The sequence below is a fragment of the Ooceraea biroi genome, chromosome 3, assembly GCF_003672135.1.
Source record: "Ooceraea biroi isolate clonal line C1 chromosome 3, Obir_v5.4, whole genome shotgun sequence".
Taxonomy (NCBI): domain Eukaryota; kingdom Metazoa; phylum Arthropoda; class Insecta; order Hymenoptera; family Formicidae; genus Ooceraea; species Ooceraea biroi.
The window spans coordinates 16,381,286-16,393,128 of record NC_039508.1 but is presented as its reverse complement, the minus strand read 5'-3'; positions in this window follow the sequence as shown (position 1 = coordinate 16,393,128).

Below are 11,843 nucleotides of genomic sequence, written 5' to 3'. Positions count from 1 at the left end.
TTCCCGTCTCGCGCCCCAAACTCGTTCTTTCTCGAAGGGGCTCCTTCCGGTGTACTTAGTGCAAGTAATGTGCTGCTTTGCTTTTGCTCCTGTTTCCGCTGATAAATCTGCTGTCCCGCAATACTTGCAAATCACGGATTTAATTGCCGCAGTGAGACGAATCTGAATGAAACTATAAGCGAGTTTCTTGGAATGGCTCTGTCGTTTAAATCATCAGTATCGAAACTGTAGCATGAGCAACTTGATAGTGTCAGTCAGAGTTGAGGCGTGCTACAGTTGGCAGGCGATTGTTAGCGATTTTTCTAGTCTCCTGTTTCATTTTGGTCTGCGTAGTATCACGTCTTGCTTTGTAACGATTGTGGCACTTTATAATGATTATTGCAACGGGATTATCCTTACTGCTTGTTCGCCAATCGTTCTTCTCTCTTCCCTCTGTCATACACGATATCGGTATATAGTATGTAAAGATTACACAATACGTTAAAAATTGTTTTTTAATTATGATAGTCAACGTGACAATGATAATTGTTTCGGTATTCCAATGATGGTATTACTTCCGTAATAGAAATCACTATAGAGTTAGAATGTACTTGCATTTGACGTGTAAATCGACGTATTTTGGCACTGATCACAACTTTTTACAATAAATAAACTACCGTACACTTCGTTTATTGTTAATAACTTCCCTGAGTTTCTTAATCTTGCATCACTGTAGTTATTGCATATTTATTATCCTAATTTACAAAAATTCAGTGTAATGTCTGGTAACGAGATCACGTGTGAGATATTGCCGACTAAGTACAGATGCAAGAATGTTTCTTATCGTTGATCTTCGTGCGCTTTGATTAAAACGTGAATAAAACGTAGTCTTTAGCTCTTGCACTTATTACCAGCCAGATTAAATAAGACTGACGGATCTCAAAATAGTTGATTGCGGCAAATTTATTTGTAACGACAATAAAATATGAAAGACCGTAGTCAGCCGTTTAAATTCACATTAAACTTCACTGTATCATGAAACACCGTGAAAAATACTGCTGTAAAATATTTTTAGTTATCTGGAGAGAACTTGATATAGATCTCTGCATCAATTTTCCATGGAGAGGATAAGAATCATTATTATTATTATTATACCCGATGCAAATTTTCCGAGCTTTACAGATCCATTCTCACAAATCGTCTTTCTTTTAACTTGAGCTAATCTGACAAGTTCGCGGTCAGTCCTGCACCACGTTAATGACGATGACGATGTCAACCACGATACCGTACACTGTGCGCTATAGTGATACCGGATAGCGACCGTATGGCGCACGGGTCGACGGGCGACTGCCGAGGGCATACAGCCAGGGTATTTTAATTCGTGATCCCCCGGCATGCGCCGTTCCGGCGTGGCGGATGGCGTGGCCGTGCCGTACAGACCTTCGTCCAACCCCGATTGGTTGTGCACGGACCAACGGCATCGTCTGGCCGCGCCTATCGTCTGCTGACCCACCATCTTGGTGCCAGGCTTTGATCCGAGGTGCCTGCACATTCGGCTGCTTTGAGATCGGGGTAACGGTGGACAGTTCGGTACAGTCGTGGAGACTCATTTTTAAATGTCATGCCGCCGCGCGATGGTATAATTAACGCGTTTCGGCTAAACAAGACTCACTCGAAAGATGACGGACGATAAAGCTCTCGAGAGCTTTGTTCCATAGGCAGAGCTCTCTCTTTTCATATTGAGAGCACTCTCTCTCTCTCTCTTTCGAAGAGCGGAATCGCCGAGATCAACTTTATGTCGAGAGAGCTCTTGACAGCCATTTACGCAGCACGAAACGCCGAGAATTGCTTTCACGCAGCGGTATTCCCGAAAAGAGAATCTCCAGTTACGGCATTTGATTTCATATGGTATTCTGACGAATCACTTGACGTGACATGATAATAATCACTTATCTCCAGCATCGATGAACTTTTAATAAATGCGAAGTAATAATTGCATAATACGTAGTCCTTTGTCACGTGTTGCTGCGCATATTAATGTCCAAAATAAAATAAAATCTAGCAAGTTTCCAAAATTATGGTGGATAATTAGTAGTAACTTTTAAAACTTGAAGAAGCCTTGACAAGTAATTGACTAATTGCACTCTCTCCGGGAAGCGATCGACGTTAACGAGCTTGCTCTCTTCTGCGGTCTATTTTGTATCCTCAACGTGTTCCCTATTAAGTTATCCTTCACGCCACCCCCGCAGGGCGTTTCTTAATGAGCTTATCAAGACTTGTATCTTGCTTGATCCGTTCGCGAGGACGGATTTTGACGTGGCGCACCTACTCGTGACACATTATCCGATGGTGCGGAGACTTCGTTGTATGATTGTCGTGATAGAGTGGCTGTTGAGTGAATCTTTTATTCTGTCTTCGACATTGCAAAACGCTTCAAATATCTTAATTTTTATAAAGCAAGATCTGAACTAATTTGACGAAATTTTCATAATATTAGAATTTTTCCTCACAATTTTAAAATTATATATTAAATAGCCCTTTCTTGTTTCATACTAGAAGAGCACGCAATTGCAATTGCTATTAATTTAGAAAAAATTCAGTTTGCAAGATTATAAATTATTATGCACCGTCGTTAGGAACCTTACATGTTACTCCACGCATATCATATGCACGTCGAAGTTTAGGATGCGGTTACGCCTACACATCGTTTACGTCGTAGGTGGCTCTGAGCCGGCTAATCGGTACATCGCTGTAGAAACTATTTCGATACTCGTTAGCATGCCGTCACTTTAATTGGATCCTAAAACTAATATGTCTCTCTAGTGAGCACTTGTTCTACTAGTGTTCTAATAGCAATCTATATTTATGTTTACCGCATTTTATTGCTGATATATTTCTCTAATAAAGCCGTAAGAATAATTCAAATAGCTTCTGTCTCATTGAAAATTTTTTAATATTCCTATACAAATTTATACATGAAAATATACAATTTTAATTATTTCTTAATAATTTATTCACAAATCCTCTAATTTAAAGAGATTATCGTGCCTCCTCCACGTGATTTTCTAATAATATTTTATATGGTTATTAATATTCTTTTACGAATTCGCGAGTACAGCGGATGTAGCTTTACGAGCTGTCGTCGAAGAAGTTTATAGCAAAACGCTTGCACTCATTTGCGCGACAGAAAGGCGGAAATGAGTATTGGCGAAGCTGAAAACTCGAGCACAAAGCTCGACAAAGTGGCACTTAACGCCTTGTAAAATTAGAGGAGGGACACAAAGGGACGCGAGGAGGAGAGGTAGAGAACGATATTGCGCCAGCGATGAAAACGTTTAAACGCTGTTCGCCCTGGTAGCCGAACAGTCCTCCTCTGTCAAGTTGCGAACAATGTTTTCGCCTGAAATAGAAAACTAAACGAGCGCTTCTTGCAAACTGATCGCAACGTAAACAGATAAGTGCGTAACGGAGCGGAGCTTCCCTTAGGAGTTCGCAGAAAAGTCACGTTTATCACGATATTTCGTTATATCGCGTTAGATTAATGCGATACTGGACCGCAGAGGGTGAAGGGGGTGGACCGTCTCTGCAGACATACTTATCCGGTACGTCATTCTCGAAGGAGAACCAGCGACTATAAATTCCAGCTGCCTACCATGAAGTGGCAATCGGCCAGCCAAGTTTCGTCCTACAAGTAGTCGCAGACAAATTGGGGTAGACCACGTCGCGTGGTGGAAAATGCTAGGCACGCGCCAGGTTGGCGCTACGAGATACGTGAACAACCGACCCTTTAATGATGATTCTTTAGTGATAGCAAATGAACGAAGTATCGTTTCTGCTTGCTATAAAAATATATACTGTAATAGAGAAATAATGCCACATCTCAGAAAGCAGTCTAATGGCGCGAGAGTCCCCAGATTCTGATCGCGTCGCGTGATTTCCCGAACTTTCAGCTTGATTGAATCTGAATCGTGCAATTTCTGTCATATTTAGCAGCGACAAAGAATTCCAGCTATTTTGTACGACTGTCGTATGCCACGCCGTACGAATAAAGAAAAAAGAAACACGCGACTGTCCGTGTTCTCTGCAAGAACCGCCATGTGCATGGCTGCTGGTCGTGCAGAACACAGAACAGGAGAGCCCCGACTGTGGATGCTCAGACGGCCTTAAATCTCGCCTCGCTGCTCACTTCGCGGAGCGGAGCGACGCGGCCGGGCGTCGTCGTCGTCGTCGTCGTCGGAGTCTTTTTGCGCGGCGGAGGCGTCGGTGCGCATCCCGCTCGACTCGTTACGCACGTGTGAACGGAAATGTCGACGCTTAAACGCTCGCGGCCGGCCGACTTTTAATTGCCTGCCGTTAGTTACGTGGCCCGAGGGAGAGCAGGAGGAGAACGATATGCGTGCTCTCTCTTGAGAAGCGCTCCCCGAGCTTTTTGTCGCGATCTTCTCCCGTCACCGATCGCGCCTGACGGCCAATTTGTCCTAGCGTCTTCCGCTCGGCTTCTGTGCAGTTGGGGTTGGCCTTCGCGCCCTTCCTCGATGATTTTATTTCGAGGTCGATACTGTTACGTGTATGAATATGTTTGATTTGTACGATCTTAATCGTTAACTGCAGTTAATTTTAGCTGCTTTTTCATTCGAAGTGTATTTGAAGATAAGATAACTGAGAGACGTGAAGTAAAATTTAAATAGAAGTAAAGATGAAGATTGGTTCTTTATATGTATCGAATATCTGCTTTCAATTAGGAATTTATTGGTGTGTTTACATTTTTAATCTGCAATAAATATTTGTTATTATAGTCTAGGAGAGAGCGTAGTCCATTTGAACATTACTTATGAAAAAATTGCAATATTAAAAATCAATCAGGCTGATTAAAAAATATTTTGTGTAGTTAGCTAATACTTTGGAGAGACGCTCCGTAATAATTTTATTATGATAATTTTACATGCACGACGCCGCGGAAAATTTGCGATTCTACGAGTAAATAGCCCTCCGTGAATGACCGGAACCTCTGCCGCTAATCCATCACTCGCGGGCGCAGGTCGACGACGGTGGCGGCGGCGGTTAAGCCGACTGTTAAGCATCGGAGAGTGTTTCGCGCGTGCGTTTCTAAATATAGCGACACGAGAGAGAAAGAAGGGTCGAGTTTGCGATTGGCGGCGGTGGGCGCGGGTGTGCTGGTTGAAATCGATGGTTAGCAAATTGGTGGGCGTCGCGAAAGCCGGGGAGCCGGCTCGCCAGCGCCGCGCACCCCCTCGTAATGGATTAACCGCGGGGCCCATCGCGGTACGAGGGGGTTGACAGGGCTCGGCGCTCATCGAGCACGCACAAATTAGTGGCACGGGCGTTTATTGCGCGCGTCCACGCGATTTGCGTATCGCTGAAGAGGATCGTTTATTTTGGCAAACCACTTCCAATAATCCAAATCCGAAATTTATCGTCGTGACACGGGGCAAAGCGAAGACTCCAACTGCGGCCCAGCATTTGGACATCCGCGAGTATTCACGCGTAGAAGGATGCGCAACGTTTGTGCACGCACGCACGCATGCACGCGTCGCTGCGTTCATTTCACGCGTAATTGCAAGCGCGTCCCATTTCACGTCGAGGATGTTGCTCGTAGTTCTTTGCGCGTCTCAATATAGCACCCGTTTAGTCGCACCCCGTACGATTAACTTGATTTAGGCATACGCCGTTTAGCGTCTCAGCCACGAGACCGCCTCCAATGATTTAAAGACGTCGCTCTTTGTCGCTTTGTCGTCTTGTCGTATTAGGGAAATAAGGTGATTAACACGTCCGACACGCTGGCGGGACGCACATGAAGCACCGAGAACTATATACCTAAATGGCACTTTTACAGCGAACTTTTAAATTTACCCTTTTCACCGGCTACCTCCCTTTTTCTTTGTTGAATTCACGGCTGCGAGATTCATAATCAAACGAAGGCACAATAAAAAAGAAAAAAATTTGTCTATCAGATAATAAAAAGTTGTTTTTTTTCTGAGAATATTGTATTTTTATTGAGTAGTCAAGAAACAGTCAGTCTGCTGAGAGAGATCCAAAATAGAATATGAAACATTCGATATCACATTTTACATATAAAAAGCATCGATAATCAACTAAAGTTCTATTTGTCTATTTGTCCATTTATCTTTAACATTTTATTCTTGTATTTGTGAACATATCTAAGTTAACTTATGGAAATATCTGCCAATTGTGTATCCGAATTGAACTAGAGGCAAAAGTCTCGATCGAGCACCGTGTCTATTATATACGAGTTTTTCTTAACAAACAAACAAACCCGAGTGCATTTGCACACAATTGCGTTCAGATCTAATTCTAGATAGATTTACGTAAAGCGAGGTGAGTCAACCTCATATTGGTATCTGTTTCAAAGCGAAGTAGAATTTATAATGATAAATTAAATACAATACTATCATTGCAGGTAAACTGATTGTTTTCTTTATAGACTGAATTGGTAGTCTATAAACATTTTTTCGAAATATTATTTCGCTTGTTCGCATTGCAAAGTGAAGTAAAGAGAATGTTTCGAACTAAAAATTCGTTCAATAACTTTAATAATAGTATCGCGTCCCGAATAAATTGTGTAAAATGTAAAGTAAACGAAGACTAAAGTGCAGTTGATGTGGAATGCATAACAAGGTAAGGAATTCCAGAGATTCTAGATAGTCATAAATGATTATGATGGACTCCGTGGGATATTATTGCGTTTTGGTGAGTGCTTAATGTTTCGCTTATAGACTGGCAATAATATTTAATAGTTTGTAAGTCTACTGATTTTCACTGAGACAGCTAGATGTCTTTTACATTTGCATTTCGGAAAGAAACAAATGATATGTTTTCTAAAAAGTTCTTTCACTGTCATAATTATTAACACATTTCTGGAAGGAACATATCTATTAATATCTGCTATGTAGATAAAATTTTAATAGATTACAAGGATGAGAGCAAAATTCTGTCTACGTTAAATGATGATGAAAGCAGCCCGTTAGCGTATGTATAAATTTAATTCATGGAAATAATTTGGAAATAATTTATTAATTAGACATCACATATTTTATTACAATACTACAATAAAATTGATAACATTGTTAACAGATATTGCCATTTATTCCCGTTGGAAAATTAGCTGTAACGCACTTTCGCACTTGACGTAGTGGCTCGACTAGTATGAATTAATTCAAGAATTTTCCTGCATACAAGAACATCCTCATTCACAGGGATAGTCACACATCATGATTCTGACGCAATTGCTGATGTCTCTCGCGCTGTATCATGGACCAGTCAATCTGCTGGACAGTTCCATTTGCTATGAGTTCGTGTTACGCGCTCGTGACCGTGTGAAAGGGTGCGAAAAGTGCTATTCATTTTTATAGATTCATAGATACATGCAGCGGATGCGAATAATATACAATCACTTCCAGTAAGGTCCTTCTTAAATTGAATCGCAAAGCTTTACTTCGTTAAATAGAGGTTTTCTCGCAAACATGTGTTAAAATTTTCATCAAGTCAGATCTCGATTTATGTTTCCTGTCGCAGATTCCTTTATATTCTGCTTGCATAAATAATAATAACTGTTGATTCATAATGCTATCCAAAGAAGATCATAACCATGTTATGTAACTTTTTATGGCACAATATCGAGTTCTGATGGTACGTTCTAATTCGAATAATATATAACTTCAAAATATCTGATTCTAGATTCGATTCGACAATGTAGACAGCCGGTTGGTTTATAACAAAGTTTAGCTTGCAGCTCAGTTCGATAACGTGTTTTATGACTGATCCTTGGCGAACAACGCGAGCTATCTTTTTCATTATGAAGCAACGATGATCCACTTCATTAAACTCTGTTAAATCATTTTTGTCAACTGCGAGATGTTTTTATGCTCATTGTTTGAATTTTTATACCATTATGCTTTTATTCCCATTATACTTTTATAATTATAGATTTATGCACATTTGCGCGCGCTTATTGTGTAAACAGTGGTATAAATTATTATAAAAATAAACAATATAATATAAATTATAATTTTACTATTTAAACTTTTATCTAGGTATTAAAGTCATCCATTTTAATACACTATTTTTATTTTAAAAAGCAGAAAATATTAGTGAATTAGTAGTTTTATACGATAAGATATGCGAGATTAGCAGTACCAAAGGTTTTACATTAAATGTTTTAACTTAGTAATTGAGCATTGTACGAAGTATCGAATCGAAGTACAAAGGGCCCCATACATACACGCAATCAACTGCATTCAGACACGCGGCAATCGAGGCGCACCACTCGCGGTGGTTAGTATCTGCGGCGCATGGTAATCAGGGAGCCGATTGATTAGCCGACAAAGTACCGCCGACAAATTAGAAGAATGCCATATATATTCCCGATCTCCGTATCCCCTCGTGTTACCACATATGCATGTACGCGCTCCTACGTATTTCCCCATCTAGCGTGTATGCGTGTGTGTATAGGACATTTCATATATAGGAAGCATTCCGGATCTTTAAATGTATTTTAAAAATATAATATATATTTTAGAATACATTTCCTATTTATTTCCTCTGTTTCTTTTTAATTTAAGAAAAGCCTTTCAACGTAGTTTTAAAAGTTTTCCAACGTACATTTATATTCTTATATAGTGGAATTATCTACTCAATACATATTATATATCCTTTCTAAAGCACATATAAAAATACATAAAATAACTAAATTTTATATTTTCACGTTTTTTAAATATTGAATACCCATAAAAATATTATATTATAGGAAAGTTTATTTTCTTTAATTTGAAAAAGGATTAGTTTAATTAGCCTTCAGTTCTTCTTATACAGATTTATATGAAACAGCCAGTACACGAAGGTGGCGCACAAGTAAGAGAGAGATTATCTGGTAAGAGGTTTATCCTTGAAGCAGCTCTGTCTCGGTTCGCTCGGTGCATCCGAATGCGCTGCCCTTTGAAGTGCTACCGACAGCCACACACGCACCAACTCCGTCGACGTTCCATTCGTCCTCGAAGAAGAAAAATATCGCTATCCGCCCACTCGTTGCTTATGTCGACGAATAAGCGAGGGTGTGACACGATCTGATCCGTGACATTTCCGTATTTAAAACTCTATTTAGCGAGCGAAGGCTCACTAAACAGAAATCAGGAAAATTTAGATTTGTTCCTGTCAACGATGCAGGACATTTTTAACTTTGCTTTTGAACCCCGAATAGCTCTTTACTTGAGAAATCTTCTGAAATATCTTTCTCTGAGCTTTGTAAATCTCTTAATGAAATGTCATCAATATCATTCCTCGTTTCAGAATTTGATATAACCGTTCTTAATATTAATTAGACGCAATTCTGTGTTACAAAAAGATTATTGCTTCTAAAAATGATTACATTCTGAATTAATCATTATAATTTAATGTTAATTTGGGAAACGTAGAGACGAATAGTCATCAGAACGAGTTAATAACGATTCGTATAAATCGGGATGTCATAAGATTATCACGTTTCCTGTACCCTCGCTTCGTCGTGGCAAGCGAATCCAAGCACAAAGGATCCGCTGGAAATGTCGATGATGCGGCCAGATCCTACAAATAATCCTGTCGAAATGTCATCGCGCTTCGGTGGACACATAAATGCCGGGTTCGTTCGAGTATGAATTACCCGTGTGTCGGGTCGTCGCGACGACTGTCCCAGCGACTGTCTATTTTTCTCGTCGTTTGCCGGAAAAGCTATTTAACCTATTTACGGCAATTTTTACCGCTTATATCTCTAACGATCTATGTTTCTTCCAAAATAGCTATATTATGCAGCTTAGGATAAAGTTATCAATTAATTTCATTGTGAACAAATTGTGAACTGCTTCACACACATTATTTTCTCCATCCTTTATTTTATTATTATCGTTATCATTATTAGATGTATTTATTATTATTATTATTCGATTAAAAACCAATAAGTGATATACCGACGATGCTCTTCACATTATGTTCTGGTTGTAACATGTGTATGTATGTGTGTGTGTATAATGCACGTAAATGTGCACGCAAGCAAATCTAAGCGAAAACGACGAGGGAGACGTGAAGGGGGGACGACGGATTCCACGGAGAATACACGAGAGTATTGAAATGCAAAAGGCATAAAATATATTTGAAAGTTAAATACGAGTCAAGTGGCGCCTCGGTAGGGGATAACCAGACGCGGTGAAGTCAGGGGTCCGCCCTCACACCAAGCAGAATTTCGACGATTTCCTGGACCTCTATCTGCGAATCCCGCCGAGAATTTTGATGCCGTTAAAACTCTCCCTTATCTCGCGAATTCGTGCAGGAACGCGCGCATTCGTTGCAACGATTCAGCATGCGTCAGCGAAGGGGATAAATATCGCGTTGGATTTCATCATTACATAGCTATATTGATATTTTCCAGGAATTTTCGCATTTTCTAAAAAAAGTACAAAATGGATTTGGCTACACGGCAGCTTTTAGAAAATTATAATTTTCAGAAATAACATATAAAAGATGCAACTTGACAGCATCTAAATTAAGACTCAAATGAAAGAAGGACAACTGCGGCACCGTTCGACTGTAAGAAGGTACGGCTAAGAAATTTTGTCAAAATTAACTTTATCAAAATTATATGGACAAGTATAGAACCTGAAACGGATAATAAAATAAAACGGAATAGAACTTTTAATAAGTAATAATAATTGAATTTTAATTCAGATAATCGTGGCAAATGGAGAGTCGTCGACCAGTCTTAACCGCTCAGTTAAGGAGGTGAAGGCCCATTTATCTCCTCCCGTTTAAGACGATGATCGGGATGAAGCCAACTCGTTCGTTAGCCAAATAACTCTCTCGTCCTCGCGTCCCGATTTCCGAGGATTCTCCATCGCGGCCGCCCCATTGTTCCGCAGCCTTAATGCGCGCGTCGCTGTAAACAGCGTTACAATGGAACAACTTCGTTAGCATAATCACGTCACAGAGTCACCCGTGCGGCCCCCCGCTCGTCCCTGCGCTTCCCCGCACCGCCGCAGCTCCCTTTCGGATTTTACGGGTGGTTTGCGTCCAGGGCCTCCTCTTCCTCCTCGTAGGCGGGCTTGATCCGGTCCGCTTCTGCGTTTAACCGTCGCCCGTCGAATAATATTCATTGTCGTGATCCAATCGTTCATCTTTGTACCGAGACTGTCATAGGCGCAGCGAGAGGGATGCGGGGAATTGCACTTGCACCCCCCTCGGCCTACGGGAAAATTCGGAAAAGGGGAAGAGAGTTAACTGCAGTATGTCTTTGCTCTGGCAAAATCGAAACTGATTGTGATTCAGGATTTTTACGCCGAGGACTGTGCGTGTAACAGGATGTCAGTTTACGCTGATGCGTTTTTCGCTGACGTATCGTGATAATATAATATTCTTTGTGCAGAAGTAAAAACCGTTTCTCCATTATAAAGACGCCGGAATGAAAGGACATTTAATTCTATTTTCGCTCGCTTTCGCCACCCTCTAGAAAAATTCTGTTGGCGCCGATGAGTACTCCGTTACGCGCCCCCTTTCTTCCGCCACCCTCGTACAGATTACGGACTGATTGAAATGGATCACGCTTGTCTCTTGGTTTATTTAATCGTGATGAATGAAACGGCATACTTTCACACTATATTATCATAAATTTGTATCTATAATGCTATATATTACTATATATAGGTACAAATATAGAGATGATGCTCCAAAATGTTGTATGTTGCATAGAATAAATGCAAATGTATATTCAATCAATATTAATATCTGTTATCTAATTTATATAATTATTATTTAATAATATAAATTAGTTAATTAATTTAATTATATAAATTAATAATATATTA